Genomic DNA, 9420 nt, shown 5'->3' with positions numbered 1-9420 from the left:
AAAAAAAACAATGCTACTGAAAAATGCAGAACACAGAAGTTCTACATACCATACAATTGCTAAAAATCACCTAACATAGAATGAAATTTTAGAAAAGATCATAGCAAAACACTAACAGTAGTCTGTGTTCCTATAACATAACAATAAATGGTTTACTCTCCTTTTTGTACTTCTATGTATTTTCTGAATTTTTGAGTAGTAAATATTTTTCTAATGGCAAATAAACATTTAATTTGTTTGGATATCATGACTACTTAAGATCCAGTTTAATTAATGTTTGAACAATTAAAAAAGCATATTCAAAACACAAACTAAGGTTTATAAACATTAAATTAAGCAAACTCTAAGTATTTATAATATCTTGATCTTGGGAAAAAAGGATGTAAGAACAAATCTACTTAAGCAAATTCAGACTATGTAAGTATCAGTAACAAAGCGTTAAATTATACCTATGCTGACACTACTCTTACAACCTTATGTCAAATGGATATTTAAAAACAAATAAATAAAACAAAACACCCTCAATTAGAACTTATTCCCCAAAATGGACATAATTATAATTTAGGTTTTAACAAATCTGTTTTGACATTTTACTACTCTTTAAGGATGACATAATACAAATCTTTTTTTTTTTTTTTTTTTTGAGACAGAGTCTCACTATGTTGCCCTAGGTAGAGTGCCTTGGTGTCACAGCTCACAACAACCTCCAACTCTTGGGCTTAAGCGATTCTCCTGCCTCAGCCTCCCAAATAGCTGGGACTATAGGTGCCCACCACAATGCCTGGCTTTTTTCTTTTTAAAGAGAGTATCACTTTATCACTCTCAGTAGAGTGCTATAACATCACAGCTCACAGCAACCTCCAGCATTTGGGCTTAGGCAATTCTCTTGCCTCAGCCTCCCCAGTAGCTGGGACTACAGGTGCCCACCACAACACTCAGCTATTTTTTGTTGCAGTTTGGCAGGGCTAGGTTTGAACTCACCCCCCTCAGTATATGGGGCTGGCACCCTACTCACTGAGCCATAAGCACCGCCCCATCATACAAATCTTTAAACCTGGAACAGATATATCAACCCAACCTCATTATCATGTTGTTTTTTGTTTTTGTTTTTTTAAAGAGACAGAGTCTCACTTTGTCGCCCTCGGTAGAGTTCTGTGGCATCACAGTTCACAGCAACCTCCAGCTCTTGGTCTTGGGTGATTCTCTTGCCTCAGCTTCCCAAGTAGCTGGGACTACAGACACCTGCCACAACACCCAGCTATTTTTTGTTGTTGTTGCAATTTGGCCAGGGCCAGGTTTGATCCCACCACCCTTGGTATATGGTGCTAGCACCCTACTCACTGAGCCACAGGCACCACCCTATCATGTTGTTCTTTATAAATTCTAATTTATGGGTAAACTTTTGCTCTGAAAATAACATAAACTTAAGTGAATCAGTGCTAAAAGTAGAATTTATCCTTTTGGCTAAATATTATAAATCAGCATACAAGTTCATGTACATATCTGAACTACCAAAATACATCAAATGGCACTCATTTCTTACATAAACCTGGTAACAAAAACTTACTGGTGTTAGTTCTACTTAAAATAATCCAGCTGGAGTGAGCTGGGGGTAGGTACAGACAAAACTGACCATATATGGTGATCACTACTGAAACCGATGAGTAAATGGAGAGTTACTTTATTCTCCCTATTTTATGTATGTTTGAAGATTTCCGAGTATTCCAATAGAAAGCTTCATCTTTGTTTGTTTGTTCTGAGAGTCTCATTTTGTGCCCTGGGTGGGAATGCCTTGGCGTCATCACAGTTCACATCTTTCTCAAACTCACAGATTCAAGAGATCCTCCTGCCTCAGTCTCCTGAGTAGCTGGGACTACAGGCACCAGCCACTGCAACCAGCTAATTTTTCTATTTTTAGTAGAGACTGGGTCTCACTCTTGATCAGACTGTTCTTAAACTCCTAAACTCAAGCCATCCTCCCACCTCATCCTCCCAGGGTGCTAGGATTACAGGCATGAGTTAATCTTTGTTTTAACAAAATAATTCAAAGAGTAGGCTCGCCACTCGTAGCACAGTGGTTATGATGACAGCCACATATACTGAGGTTGGCGGGTTCAAACACGGCCCAACCCAGCTAAACAGCAATGACAACCGCAACAAAAAATAGCTAGGCATTGTGGCATGTGCCTATAGTCCCAGGTACTTGGGAGGCTGAGGCAAGAGTATCACTTAAGCCCAAGAGTTTGAGGTTGCTGTGAGCTGTGACACCATAGGACTCTACTGCAGGCAACATAGTGAGACTCTGTCTCAAAAAAAAAATAAAAAAATAATAATTCAAAGGGTAAAACAATTGAAAATAAATTTGAATAAACACTGAAAATAAATTTTAATCTCCACTTACACATTTTAGCAGCAATTATAAGTCCTTCAAATATTCAAAACCAGACAAAAATATGTTTGTTTTCTTAACTTTTAAGAGCAGAGAAGTAGAATGAAGAGAAAGAAAACATCAAGTAATATTCATAAAAGAAAACATTTTATATAAGCCAAAATACTACCAGTATACTAACAAATCAAGATAACTCTAACAAGAATCCAAAGTGAAATATTGCACTGATACAGAAAAAGGAAGAAAAAGTTAATGTTTAAGTTTACTGTAATTAAGAAAAGCACTGTCTGGGCTCAGTGGCTCACACCTACAATCCCAGCACTTTGGGAGGCTGAGGCAAGAGGATGGCTTGAGTACATGAGTGCACAACCATCTTGAGCAACATATTGAGACCCATCTCCATAAAAAAATAGAAAACTCGCTGGGCATGGTGGCACACACCTGTATTCCCATCTACTTGAGAGGCTGAGGCAAAAGGATCACTTGAGCCAACTCAGGAGGTCTGACCCTGCAATAAGCTATGCTGATGCTACTGCCCTCTAGCCTGGGTGAAAGAGTGAGAACCTGCCTCAAAAAAAAAAAAAAAAAAAAAATACACTTTGAAAATCTAGAATTATTAATAAGTAACGATTTTAAAATTCCAAGTTTTTTCAGAAACTTTAACATTTAATAACTAAATTGATTTTTAGGATAAACAACTATCAGTTTAGCACATAAAAGTGCTACATAAATTTTCACATAACCAGTAAAGTACCAAAATTAGCCATAAAATTGTCTCTGAACCTGAAACCTCTGAATTATGTTTATATCATCCTAAAATGACTATAAGTATTAGCCAAAAGTACTCACAAGTCAACACAGGGTTTTTCCAGTCTTAATACAAAATGAGCCTTGAGATTTCTAGGTAGAGTATACATAATATTGGTCCAAATTTTAAACAGTACAGATCTTGTTAAAAGCAAAATTCTCTATTCCCAATTTCTCTATTTCCCTGGAAGAGGACAAACAAAGCCACTCATCGTATGAGCAAGGAATTACAATAAAATGACAATTTTACTTTCTTGATGTTTAAAATTAGATTTCTTTCCTGTTAGAAACACAAAATAAATATTTATATAGGGACCACCCTTATGCACAGCAACTTGTAGGAGTGGTAGGAATGACTGTACTGCCTTTGATCACACTGGTAAAAAATATTTACATAACCATGAGCTTCCAGGGAAAATTTTTTAATACTTAGTTATTTCATAAGTGCAGAGGGCTCAACATAAACAAATGTTCTAACCTTTCCTCATAGTACATCATTTCAACACTACCGATATTGTTCAAACTAAACCAAATTAACAACAAAAATATCTACATTCCCTCTAAGAAGGAACTCTTAGTTGTTCCCTCTAAGAACAACTTCTACAGTATTGCATCTCTGTCTTTCTTAAGTACTTAACCTCTCACCTAACATTACTCATTTCTGTATATGTTGTTGTTCTGCACATTTAAAGAGAAAAGCTATCGTTTTCATCAAAATGTCAATGTACCTTATACTTTGTTGAATATGAGAGTGGAATTTTAACAACTCAGTATGTTGCAATGGAAAGCAATTCCACAGCAATTTTTAACCTTTCAGGGCCATCAACCACTCTGAATTAAGAACCTCTTGAACGCTATGGACCTTATTCCAGAAAACAGCACATATACAATTTTGAATATAATCCTGGAGATCTCCTAAAGCCCTTAAGAGGGCCAAGGACCCCAGTTAACAAGTGTTGGCATGGAAAAAACCAATAGCTAATCCATTCTTCAACTGCACTGAACAGGGCTAAAAAGAGGGTGCTGAAGTTCAAGTTTCTATTAGACCAGTTAGGCTACTCCCACACTACAGCAAAAGGTAAGAACCAGACATCTACTAACCTTCAATCAAACTAGCCAATCAAAACAAACAAACAAACCAAAAAAAAATCTCTTCAGGAAAGTGATTGGCCTATTACTCATTTCCTCGATCCCCCAAGTGAAGCCCATGAAATTCGATTGTGTTCTGTGCTCTGAGTTGTAATGTTTTTTGAGATGGAAGTCTCACTATGTCACCCTCAGTAGAGTGCTGTGGCGTCACAGCTCACAGCAACCTCAAATTCTTGGGCGCAAGCAATTCTCTTGCCTCAGCCTCCCAAGTAGCTGGGACTACAGGTGCCTGCCACATGCCTGGCTATTTTTTGGTTGTAGGTGTCATTGTTGTTTGGCAGGCCCAGGCTGGATTTGAACCCACCAGGTCTGGTGTATGTGGCTGGCGCCCTAGCCGCTGAGCTACAGGCACCGAGTTGTGTGAATTACATCTCAATAAAACTTTTCTCAAAAAGAATCTAACACTCAGAAGATCTAACAGTAATCAGAGTTTCAAAAAGAAAAGAAGACATTTTATACACCTGATATATATACAGACACATATAATCTTATACAGGTATATATTAGGTCAAGGAATTTATGACCAAACAAAAATTAGTCTTCACATTTGACACCCCAGAAGACTCACAACCTGCAGTGAAAAGACCCAAACTTAGACTCAACAGTTTAATTTTCACAATGCCAAAGATAATGAGATGATAACAAAAGTTTCCAGTGAGAAGAAATAAATAACAAGATCATCTATAAAGAATAAGAAACAGATGTCTTACCAGCAATTTAGAATGCTAATGCATAATAGAAAAATTATTATCTTCAAAGTTCTGAGGGAAAAGAATTTAAGTGGAATTCTAAATTCAGGTAAATTATCAATCAGCGAGAATAGAAAAACTTTCTACATGTGCAGAACCCAGGAAGTTTACTTCCCTGTCTTCCTTAAGAAGTTACTTAAGAGCACATTATAACAAAATAAGGGAATAAATTTTAAAAAGAACAAGATACAAAATCCAGGAAACAGAGGAACCAACTCGGGAATATAATAATGGCAAGTCACAATATGACAGCTTACATCAGACCTAGACTGTAATCTGTTAAGTCTGGAAACATTAAGACAGAAGGCTCCATTTGAGAAGAAAAAATAGATTAAGAACTTAAAACAATACAAGGTGTTGAAAGATAAAGATAGTTAGAAACTCAAGAAAACTTCAAGATAGGAAATGCAGGCTTGGAGCCCGTAGCACAGTGGTTACAGCGCCCACCACATACACCGAGGTGGGCAGGTTCAAAATGGCCCGGGCTTGCTAAACAACAATGACAACTTCAACAAAAGATAGCTAAGCGTTGTGGCGGGCACCTTTAGTCTCAGCTACTTGGGAGGCTGAGGCAAGAGAATCACTTAAGCCCAAGAGTTTGAGGTTGCTGTGAGCTGTGACACCACAGCAATCTACTGACGGTGACCTAGTAAGACTGTCTCCAAAAAAAGACCGGGCACAGTGGCTCACACCTGTAATCCTAGCACTCTGGGAGGACAAGGCAGGTGGATTGCCTGAGCTCACAGGTCTGAGACCAGCCTGAGCAAGAGTGAGACCCCATCTCTAAAAATAGCAGGGCATTTTGGCAGGCACCTGTATTCTCAGCTCCCTAGGAGGCTAAGACAAGAGAATCGCTTGAGCCCAAGAGTTTGAGGTTGCTGTGAGCTTAGAAAGGAAATGCAATCATAGTATCCTATTTATGTGACTACACAGCCAACAATAATTATAATATGAACAAGGTGTATTGATTGTCAATTTCAGAATACATCTGCAAAGAAAACATGGAAGATTTAATAGTCACAAAACAGAGAAATAAGGTTACTAGTTACTAATAGACTGCTTACCTGCCAAGCACTGTTCTAAGTACTTTATACTTAATCCTCATGGTAACTACACAAGGGAGGCATGGTTATTAGCCCTATCTCATAGATGGGGAAACTGAGCTAACTTATCCAAGTCACACAGCAAATAGTGGCAGAGTGGATTCAATTCAAATAGTCTGGTTCCAGAGTTTAAGATCTTAACCATTACCCTATGCTGCCTTTCAGAACATAAATATTACCAATCTTGACAATATAAAAGTAAAAGTACAGGTAACTCCCTATTCCACATACTTTGATGCAGCCCACAGAAATCATGCCAAAAGTAGAAAATTCTGAGGGCAGTATTCACAAATGCAAGGAAAACCAGTTGCTTTCTATGATGGTAAGTGTGGCAATCAATAGTAGATTCACATGATATCCCAAGATTAACTGGAGCCCTAATAAACCTGCCCTTTTTAGGTTCCCTAAGGAAATGCACTGTTCTTTTTTTTTTTGAGACTAGAGTTTCACTTTATCATCCCTGGTAGAGTGCTATGAAATCATGGCTCACAGCAACCTCAGACTCTTGGGCTCAAGTGATTCTCTTGCCTCAGCCTCCCAAGTAACTGGGAGCAGAGGCTCCCACCACAATCCCCAGCTATTTTTAGAGATGAGGTCTCGCTCTTGTTCAGGCTGGTCTTAAACCTGTGAGCTCAGGCAATCCACCCACCTCCGCCTCTCAAGTGCTGGGATTGATTACAGGTGTGAGCCACTGTACCCAGTAGAAATGCACTGTTCTTCTTAGAACTTAATAATACTGTCTTGTTGCTAAAAAGAGAAAATAAATAAAAATTAAAAGGAAAGAATGGGGCTATTAATACTCAAGAGTTCCTCTTTGGGAAGCAAAGGATAGTGTCTCTAGCTGATAGAAAAGGAAGGCTTAAATATGTGTAATAAAGAAACTGAAAAGGTAATCGACAGTGATACAACTGCGGCAGGCAGGAGTGGGGGAGGAGAAGATGGTAAGTGAGCTATGACCTTATCTATTATAGCAGAAAGGCAAATTCAGATATATGTTACTGAAAATTGCTAAATCAGGGGTGGGCATGGTGGCTCATGCCTGTAATCCTAGCACTTGGGAGGCCGAGACAGGTGAATTGCCCTGAGCTCATAGGTTCGTGATCAGCCTGAACCAGAGCAAGGCCCCAGCTCTAAAAAATAGCCAGGTGTTGTGGGGGGCGCTTGTAGTCCCTGCTGCTTAGGAGGGTGAGGCAAGAGGATCACTTGAACTCAAGAGTTTGAGACTGCTGTGAGCTAAGATACCACAGCACTCTACCAAGGGTGAGCAAGAAAGACTCTGTCTCCAAAAAAAGAAAAAAAAATGATAAATCAAGAAATAGTAGTATAAGCATATTATTTAGTTACATGGCTAAAAATTACTAACAGAAGTAAATGGATTAGAAGTGGTTCTGCCAGGGTAACAGAAGAGTAGGGAGAATTAGGTCAAGGGATTCATTTTTTCACTATATCTCCTTCCAAGAATTTAACAATTTATTACTCTGATTAAAAACAGAATATCTGACAGATAATAGTTGTTTCACTGTTTAAAACTACATATAAATAACAGCTGTGTGTGGTGGCTCACACCTGTAATCACAGCACTTTAGGAGGCTCAGGTTGGGCGTCTTGCTTGAGGCCAAGAGTTCAAGATTGGGTAATAGCAAGACTCCATCTCTATGACAAAAAACCCCCCAAAACTGCATGTTTCTACAAGGAAACTTTGAGATCACCTAGCCAGCCAATTATTTCACAGTTAAGATGTGGCAGGCTGTATTTTCCACAAATATCTACACCATCATACCACATCTACATCCTCTCCTTACATGACATTGTTATTCCTTCACATAGAGGAAGGGCCTGTTTCCTCCACTTAAATCTGGTGGATCTGCTAGGGAGATCACACGAAGGAATTAAAGAGAGAGACAGATAAACACACACACACAAAGTGAAAGGGAGAGAAGAAAAGAGGGACAGAGACAGAAAGAAGGGCCAAAAAGAGGTGCCGGGAAGGTGTACCCGGAGAATCTGCCTAGCCCAGGTGTTAGGCCTTATTAGTGAGCCTCCAGATTGTCAATGTTCAATACATAGTCACACATAGCTGTTTAAATGTAATATTGAATAAAATTTTAAAATCAAACTTACAATCATACTAGTCACATTTCAAGTGCTCAATAACCATGTGTGGCTTCTACTTATTGCACAGGGCAGATGTCCTGTTTTTCATTAATTCCAGCCCCCCAGCCTTCTAGCCACCCCAGCCAATGTTGTGTGAAACAGAGATGAGCTAATCCACTGAGCCCTGCTCAGTTCAAATTCATGAGCAAAATAAATGTTATTTTCAACCGCTAATTTTCGGGGTGGTTAGTTCACAGCTATAATAAGAGGAGTTAACAGAAACTAACCCTCAGAATGTGAAGTCATCTGCTAGAGCTCTGGAGTCCACAAAACCAGGTAAATGGAAGAACTAATCACATTTCACTTCAATGTCCAGTAAGTATTTGTGAATAAATCAACAAGAAAAAGCCTCAATGTTTGAGCCGTCAATATTTTTAACCCCATGTATTCCACCACTATGCACAGAAAGGTTGTATCTACTCCAGAAAAGAGTTTGATGTTTCCTGTCTCTGAAGGAACAACAGGAATCTCAGAAAAACGTTGGCTCCCATGAATTAGTGACCAAAAAAACAAGTCCTCCCTTATTTCATTTACTGGAATCACCACTTGAGTTGGTGAAGTTCTGTTTGCCTTTCCAGTTTTTACACTTAAGATGGTATTCTTTACTTTTGAAGTATTTTGTAATTCTTAAAATTTTTTCAATTAAAAAGTCAAACACAAAAACCTTTGGGTATGTTCACTAATATAAACAAAGGCTTTCACTTTTAAATACTTCCCTTACAAAGCAAGGTATTTTAAATAAAGTATAGTTTTTAATAATTTGAACTAATGAAAGTTACATTATTAACTATATTAAATATTTTGGTACTTAAAAGAATTTCCACCTAAACATGAAGATAACAAATGTTATGAGTGAGCAGTGCCTGTGGCTCAGTTGGTAGGTCACAGGCCCCATATACCAAGGGTGGTGGGTTCAAACCTGGCCCCGGCCAGCTAAAACAGCGGTGGCAACTGCAACAAAAAATAGCCAGGTGTTGGCTCGGTGCCTATAGCTCAACTGGCTAAGGCGCCAGCCACGTACACCTAAGGTGGCGGGTTCGAATCCCCAGCCCGGACCTGCCAAACAACA

Source organism: Otolemur garnettii, unplaced genomic scaffold (genome assembly GCF_000181295.1).
Source record: "Otolemur garnettii isolate 467f Iridium unplaced genomic scaffold, OtoGar3 scaffold00193, whole genome shotgun sequence".
NCBI classification, from domain to species: domain Eukaryota; kingdom Metazoa; phylum Chordata; class Mammalia; order Primates; family Galagidae; genus Otolemur; species Otolemur garnettii.
The sequence above is the reverse complement of the archived record's forward strand: the minus strand, read 5'-3'. Positions refer to the sequence as shown.